Below are 22,837 nucleotides of genomic sequence, written 5' to 3' on the forward strand. Positions count from 1 at the left end.
GATCTGATGGTTGTTTTGAGCTAAAACTTTATAAAGTAAATAATATAATAAAATAAAATGTTTACAGGCACATTCTGGAGACAGCAAATACTTATCGTAGATCTTGTGAAATATTGTAGATCTGGTAACAGGAGCCCTTTAAGCATTGATTAGTGTTCCTGTATTGTAAAGTGTTACTGACAAAAACACATGAAGGAGAATAAAAGATGAGACTCATTTTTATTTTTTTAAATGTCTGATCTATTTTCTGTCTGTTTTACTCTACATATACACACACACACACACACACATATATATATGACTGAACTGGTGACTGCTGTTGAAATGGAGCAGTCAAACAGAAATAGGACAGAAATGCTCTTTTTAGTAACTTGTGTTTTACTTTCTTTCAAGTAAATTTCCTCGCTGTGCCTCCCAGCTTGCAAAAAAATCCAGCTGACTTGAATATCTGTGAAAATCCACCGCATTTGAGGAAAAAAAATAATACTTTCACACATAAAATCTCTTTTTAATGAAAAAGAAAAAAGAAAAGGCAGGATTAGTCCATTTCATCGGCTCTGCCTCCTTCTGTTGGAGGTCATGTGTAGAGACCCTTCTGAATCTATGCAGTAATTCACATTCCTCCAACATCAGGGAGAAACAGGCATGGTAATTCCAGCAAGCTGTGCCCCATGATGCCATGGTCATCGCAAGGGCACATTTTTGTACAGACATCCAATGACTCTACAGTTGCATTCAGTTTCTCTTTTCCACAATATCATGGTTTGGGTCTCTGTAGATGTGACAGGTGTGAGCTAACACTATTAAATTGTATAGTGTTAAAAATGCAAGTTTTTTTTGGAATCAGTGAGTTCATGAGAAAACTTTAACATTGGTAGAAGCTTTTTAATGCACAAAAGGTTTTTGCCAGCTAATACAAAATCCTCAGCACTTCGTGAACAACCAAAAAATAAATGACAGTTTTGAGAAAGTCCTCAAAACTTTAGTACAAAACTATATTTTGGTGAAAGCCCACAGAGTTGATCACCATTTTTTGATGCATTACCTCTAGACATTAATAACTGACTACTTTATATATTATTGTATGTATTGTCAGATTTTATATAGTTCTGTATATTGTTTTCCCTTAATAATAAAAACTTTCACTTTAAAAGTGCATGATGTGTTTACTTGCGTTATCTTTGACTAATATTTACATTTGCTTGATGATTTGAAATATTGAACTGTGACAAACATGCAACAAAATAAGAAATCAGTAAGGGGGCAAACACTTTTTCACATCACAGTGTATATAAATAAAATGGTTTTAAAAAAAACACTTATGCACTAAAAATGTTGCTGGTTGCTCAAACTTCTTATTTAAAATGAGATGAATCAGCACAATTCCTGTGTTTATTTAGGCACAACTTTTATGTTCAATCCACTTAAATTTGCAAAAACCGTTAAGGTAACTTAATCAATATGTGTTGGGACAACATGTAGGAACTGTGTGCAACCTAGCATTTTTCACAGGGTACATGCAGAGCTGATGGCAGTCAGATGCATGAAATACTAAAAACATTGAGGCAAAATGTAAAAACAGATATCAGAAAATTGAAATGCATAGCTCATCCATTTATTATGTAATAATATTATGAAATGATCCTTTACTTAACCTTCACTTCACTTCCAAAACTGTTTGACTAAATTTCTTCTGTTGAACACATAAAAAGGAGGAATTTGGAGGAAGCTGGAAACCATCAAGGGTTCTTGAAGATATTTTCTTTTAACATTATAAAGAAACTCATTAAGGTTAAAGAGAATTAGATACTTATAGAGTCTATATTCAGTCTATATTACTTCCAACTGAAATAAAATATTGAGTAAGGGCGATATCATCCATGCTTATCATCTCATAGAAAACTATCCTCAAGAGGAGGCATGGTTAAGAATAATGTGTCTGAAGCCATCAAACTGACATCAACAGAGAAGGGCCGCCACAGCAAACACAGAGGCAAGTGGTCAGACTTTGATTGAAGATTACCAACACAGACAAATTCTCAAAGGATAAACTGGCATGTGTAAAAATAAACACTGTAATTTCCGATTTCACATGGACTTTAAAGGGCACCTATTTCAGCCCTTTTACAAGATGTAAGATAAGACTTTGGTGTCTCCAGAATGTGTCTGTAAAGTTTCAGCCCTAAATACCCATCAGATTCTTTATTATAATGTAGAATCTGCCCATTTTAGTGTCTTGAGGACAATGTAGCTGTTTTTGTAGCCTGTTGCTTTAAATGCAAATGAGCTACTTCTCCCCGCCCACCGCTCTGACGTGCGTATCTGCTTCTCCTGCATTACATCAGATAAACAGCAGTCAGTGATAGAGACAGACATGGATGAAGCTGAAATAAGGTCACGAATAAAAAATACAAAGTACGTTTATTTGATGTATTTTGATATATTTGTGGAGTTTATTCAAGCCTATCTGAAACGATGAATCACGCACAAATGCCGTACACAAACACACACACATGCGCGTTTTCTGACATCATGCGGCCATGGTGATTATAGCAGCAAAGAATTATATAGCAATTTTACTGTCTTTATCATAAACATGCTCTATTTTAAAAAGTTTTTAAACTTATAAAATTATTTGTTGGGTTTATATCATTCCAGTATGACAGTGGACACAGTATGCCTACACGCAGTTCTGTCCAAACAGCCTACAAAAGTTGATTTTCATCATAGGTACCCTTTATAGGGATAGTTAACCCAAAAATGACAATTTCTGCACCATTTACTCACACTCAAGGGTTCTAATTAATGAATTTCTTTTTTTTCTGTTGAACAAAAAAACTGACATTCTGAACTTCCACTGACTTCCATATTAGGAGCCAAAAACACAATGGAAATCAATGGCTGCTTTTCCCCAACATTCTCCAGTATATTTTCCTTTGTGTTCAACAGAAGAAAGAAATTCAAACAGGTTTGGAACAACTGAAGCGTACGTAAATCAGTTCAGTTTTGGGGGAAACTATGCCTTTAAATGCTCCTCTATGCCATCATTTGGAAAACCTCCTTTTAGACGCTTTATTTCAGAGATTGTAAGCAGGGTGAGAGGGGGGCGAGATGCGTGTGCTTCTCAGGAGATGGTTTTTGTGGAGGAGGGATGGGAGAACTCCTTGACGCTGGAGATAACATTATCTCCCCAGAGGCAGAGACTCCTGCCTGTATTTACACGAGTGCTGTCGCCGCTCCAGCCCTGCATACGGACCTGTCAGCAGGAACAAGGACTGCTGTCACGACGGGGCATCGCCACACTTGCTTTATGTCCCCCCGGGCACTGCTGGCAGCCCCTGATTACAGGTGTTATGTGGGCATGTCAGCCAGATCACACAGAGAGATGTGTCAGCCATTCTACTAAAAAAAAAACAGCGAATCACTGGTGTCAGCACCCAATGTGGGTATTTTTCTCCCTAATTTAAAATCATTTGATTTGGATTATGTCAAAAATATATTTGGGTTAAATCATTTAGCTGTTGAAAAATAAGCTGATTTGTTTTATCTATTGATTAAAAGCCAAAATGTAATTATTTTAATAATTATATAAACACACATCTTCTAGTTTTATTCTTTCTATTAAAATTCAATTTGATATTTTTATGGAGCTCAGAAGTAAAGATCATGTTCGATGAAGATATTTAGTAAAATGTCTAAATCAAATATATCAAAATTTGACTTTTGATTAATAATATGCATCAACTTGCAAACTTAATATGAACAACTTTAAAGGTGATTTTCTCAATATTTAGATTTTTTTTTCAACCCTCAGATTATAGATTTTCAAAACGTTTTCCATTCATTCATTCATTTTCCTTTGGCTTAGTCCCTTTATTAATCAGGGGTCACCACAACAAAATGAACCTCCAACATATCCAGCATATGTTTTACAGAGTGAATGCCCTTCCAGCTGCAACCCAGTACTGGGAAACACCCATACACTCTCACATTCACACACTATGGACAGTTTCATTCATTCATTCATTTTCTTTTCGGCTTAGTCCCCCAAACCGAGTTTGTTATCTGAGATGTATAACGCATGGAAAACATCTGCATAGAGAGACACTGCATACACTGCTGAAGATTGCGGGTGTTTATAGTGGTTTGACTGATAAATATGAATTGTTAATGGTGCCAAACAGCATTTCCCATTGTTTACACCCGTTTCCGTCCTTGCTACAACATAAAAGTAAGACAGGTTGTGACTCAAAGTCCAGCTTCATCGGTTGGAGAAGTTTAAACCTAATACAGCACTGAACTGGGAGAGATTCTGGAAGCTGTCCTTTGTCAAAGGTTAGCTGTATATTTATTAAAATTCTCTGGGACATAATTAAAAGTAAACTGTAAGCACTTCTGTCTTTGTGCCATGTCTATTGGAAGCCCAAATACAGAAATAGAACAAGCTCTGTGGAAATTGCAGCATTAGGACGCCATTTTAGCTTTCTCTGCTATAACATTACAGCGCTTCCGGCCACGCCCCATTGCTGCACGTTGTGAATGCGCGGTACCTGAAGCGTTTATGATCTCATTAACCCGGATGTATTTTTTTGTAGTCCCCAAATTTGTTCGCTGTAGGCTTTGCTAAGCTAACTCTGTAAAATCCAATGTCTCCCTTTGCATTGCACTTTGAGTGTCTTACAGAGATGTTGTTTATGTTCACAAAGCTACACTACACATCAACTAAAGTTTCAAATATGATATCGTAGTGGACCACCCCTTTAAAACAGAAACTGTAAATAAACTGCTTTCGTGTTTAAAATGTAAACAGTTTGCCAGTAAATTAAAATCAATATAATATAAAATCATAGTTGTTAATAAGTCTTTGATAATTTGGCCAGTTTAGCAAATTACAATATAATTAAACATATATAAAAGTATTTCTTGATTTGGCTAAATGTACAGTGAAGCAGCATTGACATTGTCTATCTGGCTGATGAAGTAACACAATACTGACTTCATCTATATAAATACTGACAGAAGACAATGTATATTTTCCAATACATCCAGTGACTTGATTACTTGTATGCTACATGCAAACAATTTCATTCAATATTCTCCACATCTGCTAAATGCAACTATAAAGCTTGATGAAAACTTGACCTGAAGATATAGTTCATACTTGGCCTCCTAACAAATTTCTTTCATATTTTCAAAGCTTTGTCTGTTAATATCTCTGGCTTTCCTTAAGTCACAGATGCAGAACTGTGGGAATACCCAGTTAGAATACATTGTGATTGTGAATAGTTTTGCCTATAATCTTATTTAAAGCTTTACTTAAGCATGCAAGCCCTTTTCATTTTAGGCTGGATCTGCCAGTGGTCACCAGCAGAACAAGGTTAAGGGGCAAAGGTAATAAAATGACTCTTATCTCACAGAGCTGCAGAACAGCAGGATGATGTTTACAAGTTGATATGTGTCTCTGATTATGTACCAATTCAATGCTTCTATTAAGGATTATATTCATTCTTTATTTTCTTTTCGGCTTAGTCCCTTTATTAATCTGGGGTCGCCACAGTGGAATGATTATATTATTCTAGTTGTTCATTATATTATTCTAGTCTTCATCATTAGAAATACAGAGTCTTTGTGGTATAAAACAGGTTTTAAAGGGACAGTTCACCCAAAAATGTTAACTCTGCCATCATCTGTTGAACACAAAAAAGATAAAAAATGTTAGTCATTGTATTTTTTGTAGCTACTATGAATGCCAATGGCTGTTTTTTCCAACATTCTACACAATACACTACATGACAAAAGTCTTGTTGTGGATCCCAGTTGTAAGAGCAACATATAATAACTTGACCTATTGATCATTTGGAAAAGTGGCAAAAGGTAGATCTTTCTGATGAATCATCTGTTGACCTGGATCCCAATAATCCCAAATACTGCAGAAGACCTATTAGACCCTGCATGGACCCAAGATTCTCATATAAATCAGTCAGGTTTAGTCAAGGAAAATACATGGTTTGGTGTTACATTCAGTATGGGATGCATGCTGCAATAAACTGTGCTACACAACTCTGTTTACGTCTCTTTAGGATGACGTTGTTTCACTAATGTCTAGACAAATGGAGATGCTATTAGGGGACACTTCAGATGGGTGAATAGCCCATTCAGACGCCTCCTTGCACACAGACCTCGAACAGCCTCTTTTTGTCTCCTAAATATGTCACTGTAGATTTACCTACTCACTGGAGAATAATCATTTCTGATCAATCTCTCATGCAAAATGACATTATAAAGACGTAATGACATATTTACCGATAATTAGTGCTGTCAAATGATTGATCTGGATTACTCCCATCCAAGTTTGTGTTTACATATTTTGGTCTGTACTGTATATGTATTATAATATTATAATAGTATTATATTATCAAACTTTTATTTTAAATCACAGTTTGACAACATTTTTTATTATGTTGAGCTGGTTGCAGAAGCCACACAAAAATGATTTTGGTCATTGATTTATCCTAACTGGGCTTGAATTCATGTAGTGGACAGAAAGAGCATTTCACAAATGCAGCGTACTGAAAATATGGCTCTCTGGCTATGAGCCACGGCCGTGATTGGAATGCAGAATTAGTCAATACAGTCCTCCTAAATGTCACTCCTGCCTGCTCCTTTCATTTCTCCTCCATCTCCTTTGTGGGTTGCTATAAAGCATGATGCAGGCCCAGGACGGTTGGCAGGGTGGCGGGTGAAAAGCATTCCTCTGGGGTTTCTTAGATCTCTGTGGCTGAGCAGGAGAGAGCAGCCAGAGGGCAGAGTGTCGGGACGCCCAGAACCAGAAGCAGTGCCCTGGAGCCCGGCCACACACTCTGCCTCATGCCAGCAAGCAAAGACACAAAACAAATGCGAGTGCCGTTCTCTGAATCTTTTACCACCTAACCTGTTGTTCACTCAGACTCCTTTGACTGAGGTGATATTTTGGGTTACAAGTTTGAGGATAGAATTGTGAATTATTTACGTACCATCAAGGTTTCAAGATTAGGCAACAATGTATAAGTGCTTGATTTTTTTTCAATTTTTTTCTTCAATTCATGTTTATTTCTAGCGCTTTTACAATTTAGATTGTCAAAGCTTAACATAGAAATTCTAGTAAGTTGAAACAGTGTCAGTCCAGTTTTTAGAGTCGTAGTTCAGTTTAGTCTAGTTCAGTTCATTCATTCAATCATTTTCTTTTCGGCTTAGTTCCTTTATTAATCTGGGGTCGCCACAGAGGAATGAACCGCCAACTTATCCAGCATATGTTTTACGCAGCGGATGCCCTTTCAGCTGCAACCTATCACTGAGAAACATCCATACACACTCATTCACACACATACACTACAGGCAATTTAGCTTACCCAATTCACCTACTACACATGTCTTTGGACTTGTGGGGGAAACCGGAGCACCCAGAGGAAACCCACATGAACACGGGGCGAACATGCAAACTCCACAATTAGTTCATTTCAGTGTGGTTTAATTTTCACTGCTGAAATTCCAAATACCGAAGAGCAAATCCATCGATGCGCAGCTCCACAAGTTCTTATTTAAGTTATTATTCGGAAGTTGATGGAATTTTAGCTGTGGCTATACCATGCTAGTAGTTTTACTTAATAACCAAGGCTCTTCAATGAAAACTCACCAAATAACCAAACATCATGATGGTCATAACAAGAGAAAAGAAATCATGTTGGTTGAAGAAAGATTACCCGTAAAATGCCTGAACGTTACAGGACTTGGTTTGAATGACTTCAGCGCATCTGCAGCCAGAGGTCATCACTAGCCTCTCACTCTGCTTCACTGACTGTAGTGTTTCTCAGCCATAATTTTGTTTCCTTAAATTTTCCAGAGATTTTCCAGGGTCTTAGCCATTAGCCATTTAGCCATTTTGCTGTGTGATGGGCTCATTGAATGAATATCACTGGCCGTTTGAGTGATGAAAGCAGGGAAGAAACTGCATGTTGCTGAAGGAATGTCTAATAAACATTCATTAGTTTTCACTCTGTCATGTATCTGTATTAAAAGCCAAACTTTGAAAACATCACCAAACCATGACATCTCAACCTAACTTCATCTCAACCTATAAACAAATTTGCTTGCCTATATATCGTCCTTATTAGATTAGAGTGTAAACCACAGGCAGTGCAATGCTTGTGTGGTGCATGCACTGCTAACTGCTATAGCAATACGTAATATTGCCTGTACATGCGCACCCTGACTTGTTTTTTAGTGCACAAAAGTGTTCATTGAGCTTTGTGTGACTATTGTTGAACGTCATATGAAATGTTTTACACATTTCTTTATTATAACATTATCTTTATTATATAGGACAGTGGCATTAAAACAGGAATATGTGAAGTTTATCTATAAACTAATTTTAATGATTGTGCCCGGCTGGTCCTGCATAAGCTAATGCTTGATTCATCAATCAGATGATTCCTAAGTCACAATAAATAACCTTCGTTTCTTATGATTCTTATGAATAACCTTTCGTTCCCCATGAACCAGCTGACATTTCTGTGCAGAGTTTTCTCGTTCTCCCCGTACTTGCATGGGTTCCCCCAGGTTCTCCGGTTTCCTCCCACAGTCCAAAAAACACGCAACCTAAGAAAATTGAACATACGAAATTAGCATCATAGTCAAGCTCTAAGCAAGCTGCATATCTCTCCTTTGTCTTTAGTCAGAAATAATTCGGGGGAGTTTATCGAGATCTACCTGAGCTCAAACTCCCCTCTTGCCCTGCTAGCAAGAGGGAGCCCAGGGCTCGAGGATCTTATAATGGCCCGTTTCCACAGAGTGGTACGGTACGGTACGGTTTGGTTTGGTACGCTTTTATAGCCGTTTCCACTGTCAAAAAGCGTACCGAACCGAACCGTACCGTACCACTTTTTCGGCACCCTTTCGAAAGGGTACCAAAGACGAGAAAGGGTACCAAAAGGCGGAGCTAGACGCGCAGCTGAACGCTATTGGTTTACAGAGAGGCGTCATTCGCTTACGCAACAAGCCAGAATGAAAACAAAAAAACCCGCCATGTTTGAAATACACAGCCGACGAGCCGAGACATTACAACGGAATGATTTATACATATAATAACGAGCCATGGTCGACCTGGGCTCAAACAAACCTTGTCGTCGTCTTGATAAACAGCCACAAAGCCAAGAAGAAGAGCAGATTTACCCTGTGCCCCGTAGTTTTTTACGAGGCAGTCTGAGGCGCGAGCGGTTTCGCTTTCTTGCTAGCGTTCGCGCGCGTCTCTAACATTATATCTGAAATAACAAACTTCTTGAGCTGATGATAATTACCTGCGCTTGATTATTGATGTGCTTTTAAAACCCGATCCTGTCAGACACTGACAAACGCGAGAGTGAAGCGTGAAGAAACAAAGGAGAAGCCGAAAAAAAAAGGAGCACATTATTTTTTCAGCAAACATGAACAAAATGCCATGTATAACTAACTTATTATCTTCACATTTTGGACTATTATGAACTCAGATTGACGGAATTACTGTCTAACAGAGGCTACGTGTGCTGCGGAAGATTACAGACACAGATGAGAGGTTTTCACTGACTAGGCTATAATTTGTATTGTTTTGAACCTAAATACGGACGAAAATGTCTGCTGTGTGTATTTCTTCTGTAGTTGGTAACATTTCGGAGACTGCAAGGGGCTGTATGCGTCTATATATGTTCATTTATTTAGTTATTTAATATAATCACAGACGTTACAGTAGGCTGTTTCGCACTATCATTGATCTGCAGTTATAATCAACTCATGTTCATTGAAAAATTACTAATAAACATTTCTGCACAAGTATTTATGTGTATGAAGCATCTGTTTTGTGAGAAGTGCTTCTCATATGATATGTAAGTGACCTGTACAGCTTTATTGTAGACATTTCCTCGAGCGAGAATGACGTCGACTGAAACTGTCTGTCATACACCACGCCCACCAAAAGGGTACCCTTGTTAGTGGAAACGCAAGCCTGATAAAGGTGACCCGTACCAAACCGAACCAAACCGTACCGTACCGGTCAGTGGAAACGAGCCATAAGTTCAGGGCTCTCTCCCGGGACAGCATGCCAAACAAGCTTATTACCAATAATCAGCTAGGTGTGAACTCTTAAAATGAGGAGGAGAGAGAAGTTGAATGATCGACGCTTCAAACTTGTTGCTGTATATGGAGGATGAGAAAGGTCTCAAATTTGATCTAAAATATTATGTTCCAAAGATGAATGAAGGTTTTTATTTTTGTGTGAACTACCACTATTTTAAGGCCCCTTTGTGTATTAGAACAGTCTTCAGTTCACTGTTGAATTCACACTGCTAACCCGTCACCCCACTTACAGTCAAGCCCACAATTATTCCTATGCCTGGCAAATTCTGACAAAGTTTTTGTTCGAATGTAAATAAAAACTGAGAAATATATATATAAATATTGTATCCACAAGGATGCATCTTGTACATCGTCTTATTATTATCTTTTGGGAAAAGCCTGTCACTCCAATCAAATTAAAACTTGCTGTTTAAATAAAAGAAACTTTAAGTCTGCCAGGTATGAATAATTTTGGGCTTTACTGTATATACGGTTTTCACTTTATTCTGTAATTCAGATGTAATGTAATTCTGCAATTGTTTTAGGACTTGGAGATATGAATAACAAACACAGTAAACAACTTGTCTACAAACAATTGTGTTTATGACTACATAAAAAAAATAAAAAATAGATATCAGTTTGCAACATCAAGCAGCATGCATACTGAGCTGTTTTTTATGTTTAAAAATCAATGGAAGTAAATGAGACTGGAAGTCACAAGACAAATAAGTTCTAATGCTCTTCAGTGAAGGAATAAAGTCAATCTGATTAGTGCTCGCTCACATATAGCACTTTTTAACTGCGTTTATCCCTTTCTCATTAAAGCCAGCTGTATGTCATCGCCTCTCTTTAATCTGAAGACTCCTCTATCTATCACCTGCTGCTGGTTTGGCCCTGTTCAAACTCTCTCCTCCTACACTGTCTGGCCGAGTGGGCCGAGAGCAAATCTCATTTGCTTTAGCACTCACACTAAATCAGTGAGAGAAATAGCACCTGATTGCATAAGCATGACTCCACATGGGGAAACGCGAGCCTCGGTCCTCCGACACCTCCGTTGAACGTGTCGCTCCTCTGCTTTATTATTGATGACCGACCCGTGGGTTGCGTGTTCAGGCTGTGTGCCAAGATGAGCTGCTGTCCAGAGGCTTAAATGAGCTTGAACTTGACACTTGGCGCAAAACACAAACCCTACAATGTATTGCATCGCCTTTAAGTCCGGCTAATTAAGTGCTGGTATTGGGTAGGTTTTTACCGAGAATGCTTTAATTGGTTTACAATAAGTCTCATTTGTTAACATTAGGTTATGTTAGTGCTGTCAAACGAATATTCACATAAAAAGTTTGTATATTTACATAATATATAGGGCTGCCAAATGATACAAAAAATTAATTAATTAATCACATTTTATTTTTTTTTGTAATTAATCATGATTAATCACCAAACGCCATATTTATTTCAGAAATAGAAATACAGGCATGTAAGTGCCATTTGAATTTTAAAACAATCGATACCAATAACAAACAAAAATGATTTCCATGTTGGATTCTAAGTGGACTACAAAAAAAATCCAAAATACAGGCATTGCAAATATGGAAAATAGAAAACTATAATAATAATAAAGTATTGAATACAAACAATTGTACTCATTGTAAAGTCGTATTGCGAGTTGAATACATTAATTATAAAGTAGAAACAATTTTGCGTAGTCCTCCTTAACATTTAGCCAGTTGCTCAGACAGTCCAGACTAATGACATTATCAGGGGACCAAGGGGCCAAGGGGTACATCAAAGGCAGGTACCACAGACTATAGACTTCTTGCAGGGACTTTGGTCACACCATCTCTAAACATTTAATTCTAAACAGCTTTGAATATGGACACCACAAGGACAATAACACATATAGAATGCCTGAAAGAGACTTGTTGCTAGCAAACACACACACACAGACAATGCACGCAGTACAGCGCACCCGGTGAACGAGGGATCTTTTCAGATTCATCAACACGCATGATCGTGTTCATCAGATTTGCTTAAAGCGTTCGAAAGTTTTTTACACAGCAACGTGAAACAGATGCTTTACTAAAGTTGCGTGTAGGGGGGAAACACTTCAAACTTAATGAAACATTTGAGGGCGCATGGAATCAACTTAAAGGCAGAGAAATGGGCTGTCTTCGACAGCTTGCGACATCATCTGGCACTTTCACTGAGTACATTTACATGGACACCAATACTCCGCTTTTATGATAAAATTTAATACTGATTAAGAGTCTACCGTGTAAACAGCGATTTTTGATTACCTTAAAGGACCACCCGAGTCCCGAAATGCAGAGGTTTTTCTTTCTGTTCGCCATGCGGTATCAAATTCCAGTAAAACAGCACTCTTCCAGTCAGTTATTTTTATCCAATAACTGTCACGAGGCATGACCAATATGTTGCTAAATGAGAGTGAATTGCTAAACTGCAGTTAAAGTCTAAAGATTAAAAATGAAACACACGAAATTGCATGAAACTCTGGAGGAAACGCTGGATAGCCTGGTGATGCCACATTAATTGTTTTATACTGAAACTTTCCTTCTAGAACTGCTTGCTTGGTCTTATCCATATTTCTTTGCACATTAAACACACGTCGTGCACAACCGGAAATAAAAAAACTGCAACTGCGTTAATTGAGTTATTTTTTTTACGTCAAATATTTCAAATTAATCACGTGCGTTAACGCGCTAATTTTGACAGCCCTAATATATATATATATATATATATATATATATATATATATATATATATATATATATATATATATATATATATATATATATATTTACACACACACACACTGTATTAGATATACATATTTAATTTATAAATATAAATAATAAAAATTCTAAAATATATACGTGTATTTATATACATATACAAAATGAATATGCAGAGTACATGTATGCATTATGTGCAAGTACAAGGTTTTATTTTGATGCAATTAATTGTGATTAACCCTTTGACAGCACTACTTTATGCATTAACCTGCTAGACTTTCTTCTGTTAAACACAAAAGAAGATATTTCATAGAATGTTGGAAACCTTTAACTATTGACTTCCACAGTATTTGTTTTTATGGTTAATAGTGGCTGGGTTTCAGCTTTCCACCGGGTGAGAGAATAATGAGTATATTTTCATTTTTGTATGAACTATGCCTATAACATTTATTAATGAAGTTTTAAAATCCAGGATTGTAACTGTTAGCATTAGTAAACAATTGAATGTTCTCTGAATTAAGATTAACAAAGATCAATAGTAGACTATTTCTAAATGAAGATTTTGTACATTTTGTGAAGTTGCATATACTGTTTACTGTTATCTCAAAGTATGACAGTTTTAATTTTGTGTGAACTGTCCCTTTTTATTAAGATTAAATTCTGGCTATTTTACTATACCTTTTTCTTCGTTCATTTTCTTTTCCAGGGGCTTGAATCAGTGACCTTCTTGCTGTGAGGCTTTTGTTTTATGATAGCTATAATTATATTTTGTTTGAATATATTTTTAATTTCCATAACGTAGCTATTAATATATGATTATTTTATAATATAATATATAATGTTATTATATAATATGTTTAATTTCTTTAATGTAGCTCCTTTACAATAGTCTACTACACATTTCCAAGTTGCTTTGAAATGTTTTTCATACTGTGTAAATTAACATATTGTCACACACTGGGCTCGTACCTGCAGCCCTAATCACCCCTCAGCTTGTTCCTACAGCCCCAATCACTGCTCTCCCTCACCATCCACCACACCCGTGAACTATCACCTGATTACTGATCACCTGCACCTGCAATCACCCATGCACTATAAAAACTCACCTCATTCATTCACTCATCAGCTGGAATCATAGTCAGATGGTTCTCCTCATCGGCTCTCCCTCTTGTACTCTTCCGTGGATGTCCTCCTCCTCCTCCTGTGGATGCAAAAACACCTGCTTTAGGGAAGTGATTAAAGCTATGTTGGTGAATTACTGAATCAGAATCAGAAAGAGCTTTATTGCCAGGTATGTTCACACATACGAGGAATTAGTTTTCGTGACAGAGCTTCTACAGTGCAACAGGATAACAGAGACAGGACAAAAAACAGATAATAAATATATTTTTTAAAAATAGAAGTAAGTAGTGAATGCAAATATACAGATTGACAAGTGTATGTACATGTTTATTACTATATACAACGTTATATGTGCAGCTGTTATGTGCAAATTGGCATGTAAAGTGTGTTGTTAAATAAGTGTATATGTGAAGATCTGATACTTACCATTTGAACTGTATGTGAGATCGCTCTCCCTCTGCTACACCACTTACCTTCTTCATCTCATCTGCACAAATAAATACCCTTAAAGATTTATCCATCTTTGACGTCCTTGTGTGATCGTGACGCATATCAAACACCTATCATTTCCTGTCAGCGCTATGAAAATTACAAATGTTATAGTTACTGTAATTTCCCAAATTTGCCACTTTTTAATTTTAAGCATTAACAAGGTTAAAACAACAAGAATTATATTATTAAACAAAATTCTATTATAAATCCAGCAAATGATCAAGTGAAGTTGTGTTCAAAGATTGGCATGTATGTACAATTTAGTACATGAGTAATAAGAAAAACAACAACAAGAAGTTATGAGAAAAAAGTTACTACACTAATATTTTATATGACCTGTTTCTAATAGTATCCATAAATAGATGAATCTGTTCACCAAGAGAAGTTCAGGCTAATGTTTATTTTCTAGTTGAATTCATGCCATGCTGCATCCATTCTCCTCTATAATTAATCTTGGCGTCAGAATCCTTTCCACATGTCTTTTATATGATATTAACATTTCCAGTACAAATAATCAGCATATGTTAATTTTTTGCTCCTGTGAGTGTATTCCAAGTCCTCGGGTGATGCTCTGACATTTGTCTGTGAGCTGCAGTTGTTTTCCTGTTTGTCAAACAGCAATATTTCTTCTTTCGAGCCACATAAAAGCTCTCTAGAGATACATCATTTGTATGTACATACTAAACCCCTGTGGCTGTAAGAATGCTATGGGGCCCGCTTGCTTTTGGGAAAAGGAGTCACGTTATGTCATCTGGAATTAAAGAATGCAAAAGCATCAGTTCAGATTATTATTTAATTCAATTCACCTTTATTTGTATAGCGCTTATACAATGTAGATTGTGTCAAAGCAGCTTCACATAAAAAAAAAAATCATTAGACCTCCTTCTGCGAAAAAGGAGAACTTATAATGATGTGCGTGTGAATTATTAAACAAAGAATACTAATCACTCCATTCACGACGCTCCCATCCGTTCGCACGCTGAACTGAACCTCTGATGCGAGCGTACATGTACATGCTTAGTAAATGAGATTACAAAACTCATGCACTCAGAGCTGAATCAGAGAGATGTGATGCAGTGCAGATATAGCTGATACCTGAGAGAGGAGTAGAGCAAACATCAGCCTATTCCTGTAGAGCAAACACTACCACCAGGGCTTCATTAAAACTGATTGGACCCACAGGGACCACACCTGTTCCGGGCAGGTTGGGATCCACACACACATACACGCTCTGTGGCTTCAGCTTTCAAGGGAACTGGGTTAATACACTGCAAATACACAATCAGGAGAACACGAGTGCTCTGGATTCTTAGAAGCAGTGGGAAATTCTGGAAGCACTTGGATATTATCAAATATATAAAGTGTCTTCATCAGTCTGCCTTATTGGAGGCACAGAAAGTAAACAATGCCACTGAATTTAACTAAATGTTTGTATTGCTGCTGAAAAGAATCTTTATTGTCATGTTTTGAGCTGTACTAATCAGTCAAAACATTTAGTACTATAACCAGCAGGCACCTTGATGCCAAAATGCAATAAAATGGACATTAATATTTCAAAGCAAGTTGATGTAAAAACCTTGACATCCATTTGACATCCACACATTGATGCCTTATTGACTAACAAATTAATGACACAAGAAGTATTAAAATATAAGAACATTTCTATTCATATTAGCATCAATTGCAAATGTACACTAGATTTTGTATCCTTACACTGCATGTAAACTACCTTGATGTCTAAATCAAATAGACATCTAACATTGGCATCAAAAAACATCCAAAAATTATTGCAGGGCAGTGCTTTAATTGAGCTATGATGCATTTTTCACTCCAATGTTAGATGTAAATTTAGACGTCAAGGTAGTCAATTTGCATTTTTGATATGTTTTTTCGTGTGTTTTTTTTATTTCATTTTGACATCAACATGCACGCTGGGGAGACTTCCAAATACTAAACCAAATCAATCAGATGAGAGGAAAACTGTCAACAAAAGATGTTTGGCCAAACTGAATCAGGATTTCCTAAACAAGAACATTTTTTTTCCTGATAGAAGTAATAACTGTCATCGCTGTAAGCAGTCTCCTGCTAACCCTCTCTATATGTTCTGGAGTTGCCCTCATTTGACACATTTCTGGTCCAGTGTTTTTGATACACTTAATAAAGCTATTAACATAAATCTAGACTCTAACCTCTTGACAACCATTTCTGGTATTTCAGAGAGAGTTGACTTGACTGCATCTTGCCAGGTTATTGCTTTTTCTACTCTTTTAGCTAGATGAGCCATTCTTATCAAATGGAAACAGGAACTTCCTCTATCACATGACATGTGGATCAGAGAAATCTTGAGAATTTAACATGCTTACTTGCAGGATCTCTCAAATGATTTTACAAGACTATTTAGTTTTAGACTATATCAAAGGCTTACCCTGTTCAGTTCAGAGGAAATATTAACTCCTTAACGCAAACCTTTATTTTATTTTTTCATTTTTAATTTTAATTACATTTTTTTTTCTCAGAGGATATGTTTATTTTAAATTCATAAATTTAATTTATTTTATTTTGAGGGGATAGTGGGAAAATAAGAAAACCAAGACAGTCTGTAATTTTTTCTATGTTGTATTGTAAACTACTGGTATGGTCTTGTTAAACACCAAAAAAAAAAAAAAGAAATTTGATTTACATTCCTTTTATGATTTCAGTGAAATATTAGGCTAATATCTTAATTAACACTGCTTATACAAGTTTTTCACCACCTATCCTTTCACCACCTAGCTCATGCGAGAAGTTTCGCCCGAGAACATGACCTCTCTGGACAGGAATTTAAACATGGACCAAACGCTCCCTTTTTAAAATGTCTAATCATCTTGTTTAATCCCGCCCCTTTTCGTAGCGTACAACAGAATTTTGCAAGCTCGAACTGTAGTGTGACCGCAGCTTGAGACCGATCAAGGATCAAAACATGACCTCTCTGGAGAGAAATTCAAAACATGGACCAAAGGCTGGCTTTTTTAAATGTCTAATCATTTTGTTTAATCCTGCCACTTTTCACACGCAAAAACTCTACTGTGACCGCAGCATTAGTCCTTCTTTATATGATTTAACTGTTTCCACATCCTTTTTTTATATGGTTTGGACTGCATAAATAGGCAGAACAACATATTCAGTAGTACATTACCATTTCAGTCCGCACTGTTAGATTTGAGTATCAGCAGTATGGCCTTGCATTTAGGCAACTTACTAAATTTGAGGTAAACACAAACCCTTTATTCCCTGCACTTCCACACATGCACATTCGTTCTCCCCCTGCTTCCTGTAATCAAGCTGACAGCAGGTGGATGCAGGCGAGCACAGGTCACATGACACCCTTGCAGAGTATTATAGTGCATACTGGGCATGCAGTGTTGAAAAACATCCTCAATAAATTCTTTGTTCTGATGTAGTATTGAAAGGCACACAAATGTTCGAATACCTAACTGATTTGACACTTTTTTAAAAGGGTGTAGGTAAATACTAGTTCACAAAATATGGTGGTTGGGTCATTGTTTTAATGTTAGTTAAATTAGTGTGAACTAGCCTTAACCCTAAAGCCCCTCAATTTACAAATGCAAACAAAATCTTAAGTGTGGTTTATTTATAAACTAATTTCGAGAGGATCACGTGCTTATGATCAACACGGCTGGCTCCTCATTAGCTCCGTAATCTGACCCATTAGATGATTACGGAAGCATTATAAATAACCAGAGTTTTTGTTTCTGTGCGGAGTTTACATGTTCTCCCCGTATTCGCGTGGGTTTCCCCCGGGTCCCCCGGTTTCCTCCCACCATCCAAAAACATATACCATAGCAATAGATTAAACCAAATTATCACCGAAAACAACCCTAGTTTACACTTCTTACGCGGCGACAAGCAGGGGAGTTCTCGAGACCTACCTGAGCTCGAACTCCCCTCTCGCCCTTCTAACGGGAGGGAGCCCCGGGCTCGAGGATATTACGAGCTCAGGGCTCTCTCCCGGGACAGCATGCCAAATACGCTTTATTGATTATCAGCTAAGTGTGAACTCTTGAAAAGTCTTCAAAAGGTTTTTGTTGTTGATAACTGATATAACAGGCATTTAGAAGCATCATTTAAAGTAGCAGGGTATAGTGAAAATAAGGAGCTCATATTTGAAGAGAGAAAAATAAGTGCTTTCCGTTTTATTCCATTTGGCGCAGTTACTGGTACTGGAAAAAAGTACAAAAGTATAATCTTTAATTGCTTACTTTAAAAAAGCAAATAAAAAAAAGTTCATGGCCGTTTATCCACTTGCTGAAATAAGCAAAATTTTGAGGTGTTATCAACCTTAAAAAAGGCAGCAAAAATAAAAATAAATAAGTAAATAACAGCAGCATAATAGACCCTTTTCTAATTTCTGGGTTTCTCAGTTGCAGAAGGCATCATGGTTGGGTAAACTTAGAGTCTGGTGAATGGGAGAGTACAACAAATCATTTTTTTACAATCCTATTTGCTGAAATAATAAAAGAAAAACCTCACAATGGTGTTATCAAGACCTTCAGAAAAAGGAAATAATTTTTCTGAGACTGATGATGGCAGCCAGAAGAGAGAATAATGTCAGATTTACTCTCAGCCCCATAGACGCTGCATTAGAAACCCCTCGCATAAGCGGTTATTATTTCTTTTGCAAATTGATGCAAAAATGATATAATACATTCATAAATGCGTATAAATGTTCATACGTTTTTTTTTAATCAAAATATTAAAAACTTTTAAGGATTTAAGATTATGATGACCGTTAAACGCGTCCATGAGGAACTCTGCATGTGTTTCATGATACAGTAAGTGCTGTATACTCTGCATTTTTTTTTTTTTTTTTGAGATGTGGAAAGTTGAAAATTTTTCAACTTTAAGTAAAACTCATCAATGCCACTTTGGAACCAACCATCCAATTACAGGAGTGGCAGGATGAAAATGCTTACTTTTGAAAACAAATTTTAGAGTGCAAAAACAAATTTGTGAAAACTGCAGGTGTTGTGCACATGCATATTACTGTACATGTTCAGTCTTTAGTAAGGCATAAGTACTTTAAAACCAAAATAACAATTATGGACTACAGGACCACATGTATGTAGGTGCACATTGATTCTTTACAAGGTTTGCCATCTACTGGCCTGGCATGCATAATACAGCCTTTGTATATATTTTATTAATTTTATCATGAATCGTTTGACAATATAGTGATCTGTATGCAACACCTATGCAACTTTAAAAACATGTATTGCTGCATAGTAACCTCTGGTAAGATTGATAATCAACAATCTGTAGTTTTTTTGTTTTGTTTTTTGAGGGGGCAACACAATGTTTGAAACACAATGATGATTTAGATATGTCCATATGTTCTGGTCAATTTCTGCTTAAAGGAGAGAAGATTTTTTTCAACACATTTCTAAACATAATAGTTTTAATAACTCATTTCGAATAACTGATTTATTTTATCTTCGCCATGATGACAGTAAATAATATTTGACTAGATATTTTTCAAGACACTTCTATACAGCTTAAAGTGACATTTAAAGGCTTAACTAGGCAGGTTAGGATAATTAAGCAAATTATTGTATAACGATGGTTTCTTCTGTAGACTATAGAAAAATAATAATTTGCACCTTAAATGGTGTTTAAAAAACTAAAAACTGCTTTTATTCTAGCTGAAATAAGACAAATAAGACTAAGAAAAATATTACCAGACATACTGTGAAAATGTCCTTGCTCTGTTAAACATTATTCAGGAAATATTTAAAAAAGAAAAAAAAATGTAAAGCTGATAATTCTGACTTTAACTGTATATACACTGGGGTATCTGCATTGAGGTTAGCATCTTGTGTCAAAGCTTAAAATGGTGGAAAATGTCTACTCCGTTTTTGTCAACTCTGTTAGTGCTTTAAACGTTTACGGATAAATTAAAGTACAATTAGCAACAGAGCCAAATGTTCCCTGTCATAAAGTCTGTTGGAGGAGCAGTGTCAGGAGATATTAGTCTAATGAGAATTGGTTGGCATGTAGTTGCAATGTAACTTGTATTCAACTCAATGTGCAAAATGGCCCATCAAAATAAGTGATACCCAGTTGATCATGCATTGTTGCATCAGTCCAGTAAATATCTACAAACAGCTTGATCATGTTGAAAATATAAAATCCTTGGAATTTGATTATCATATATGATACTTTTTAGTGTAAATAAGAGTGTTTAATTAAAATTTTAATAATTTTCTCACCCTTTAGTTCTGCCAAATCAATAAAGTTTCTCTTTTACAAGCTATTAAAATAATCAATATTGCTTCACACAAAAGAAAATCGTGCACTGAACAGTTTTTTGCAGAAACGTTTTCTTGTCTGTTTTCAGAATCATGTTTATAAAGCATAATGTAAGGCTGTTCTTTATGCAACCATTGCTTCTAATAAAGAGCCCCTTTAAAAGAGTGTATGTGAAACATTTGAACAATTTTAGGGGTTGCTTTCCATTTAGTCATTGTTGTCCAGGTTTATTTTGGACCCCATTGACATTTAAAATATCTCCTATTCCACAAGACAAGAACAACACGAAGGTGAAAAGATGATCACAGAATTTTCCTTTTAACAATAGAATCACTAAACTCTTACACATACAGATCCACATGAATTGACATACAAATGTACAAAGAGTCATAAACACAGTCAAACGTACAGTCAGTACAACAGTACAGAAGTGAACACCTCTGACGACTCCGAGCCTCATAATTGGGCCCAGGAGGACTGAGGTGGATAATAGTTCTCCTGCGGGACCCAGATGAGAACTAGAGGGGGAGAAAGACAGGGAAGCTGAAGCAGGGAAATAGACGGAGAGTGTGATTTGTGTGTACCCGTGTGTTAAGTACTGCTCTGTTTATAATTAAATATATGTTGTTTGACAACACATCACGCTGACAAGAAACAAAAATGTTACTGTAGCCTTCTGAGAGGAAACAAACACTGGGTCAAAGTATTAACTTCACTGGCTTAACATAATGCCAGCTTGTGTTGTGTTTGTTTTGATTTATGGGTTATTTTGTAGCTTGACTGGTAGAGCATGGAAGCTTGATTCCCAAGGAACACGCACACACACACACACACACACACACACACACACACACACACACACACACACACACACACACGCACACACACACACGCACACACACACACACACACACACACACACACACACACACACACTGATAAAATGTGTGCCCTGTAGGTTGCTTTTGTTGGCCAAATAGAAAGGAAGTAGACATCATTGACACACATGATAGCACATGTATATGCCACAAATCATTGGTTAAAAAATGTGTAAACCATTTTTAAATAGATTGAACTATATGTAAAATTAACAAAATAAAAATACTTAGTTATATATACTTAATACAATTGTATAATCAGTGAAATTGATGAAACTTGTGAAACACCAATTGAATTGATAGTAAATCCAAGATAGGTCAAATTAAAATGTAATGTCTATTATGTTGGTTCAAGCCTTATTTACTAATATAATTACTGACAATAACTCCCTCAAAAAGCTCACAGTCATTGTTATGATTACTAGCAGTGTTGTCCTTACAAGATGCTGAAGAGCATTCCCCGTCATTTACCGAACTACAAATCCCATCATGCACTGCAGTCACACACCAGTTTCAGTTTACCTCCTGATTACACACACACAGCTCAGGGAGATTATCACTGTTTACATGGAATACATATACTCACTGCCCACTTTAAGTTAACGCAAATTTCTATTCAGCCAATCACATGGCAGCAACTCAATGCATTTAGACATGTAGACATGGTCAAGATGATCTGCTGCAGTTTAAACCGAGCATCGGAATGGGGAAGAAATGTGATTTAAGTGACTTTGAATGTGGCATGGTTGTTGGTGCCAGACGGGCTGGTCTGAGTATTTCAGAAACTGCTGATCTACTGGGATTTTCACGCACAACCTTCTTTAGATTTTATAGAGAATAATCTGAAAAAAAGAAAATGTTCAGTGAGCGGCAGTTCTGTGGGCTCAAATGCCTTGGTGATGTGAGAGGTAGGAGGAGAATGGCCAGACTGGTTCCAGCTGATAGAAAGGCAACAGTAACTCACATAACTACTCGCTAAAAACCAAGGTATGCAGAAGAGCATCTCTGAACACACAACATGTCTAACCTTGAGGCGGATGGGCTACAGCAGCAGAAGACCACACTGGGTGCCACTCTTGTCAGCTAAGAACAGAAAACTGATGCTTAAATTTGTCACAGGCTCACAAAAATTGGACAATAGAAGACTGGAAAAGCGTTGCCTGG

Source organism: Danio aesculapii, chromosome 12 (genome assembly GCF_903798145.1).
Source record: "Danio aesculapii chromosome 12, fDanAes4.1, whole genome shotgun sequence".
NCBI classification, from domain to species: domain Eukaryota; kingdom Metazoa; phylum Chordata; class Actinopteri; order Cypriniformes; family Danionidae; genus Danio; species Danio aesculapii.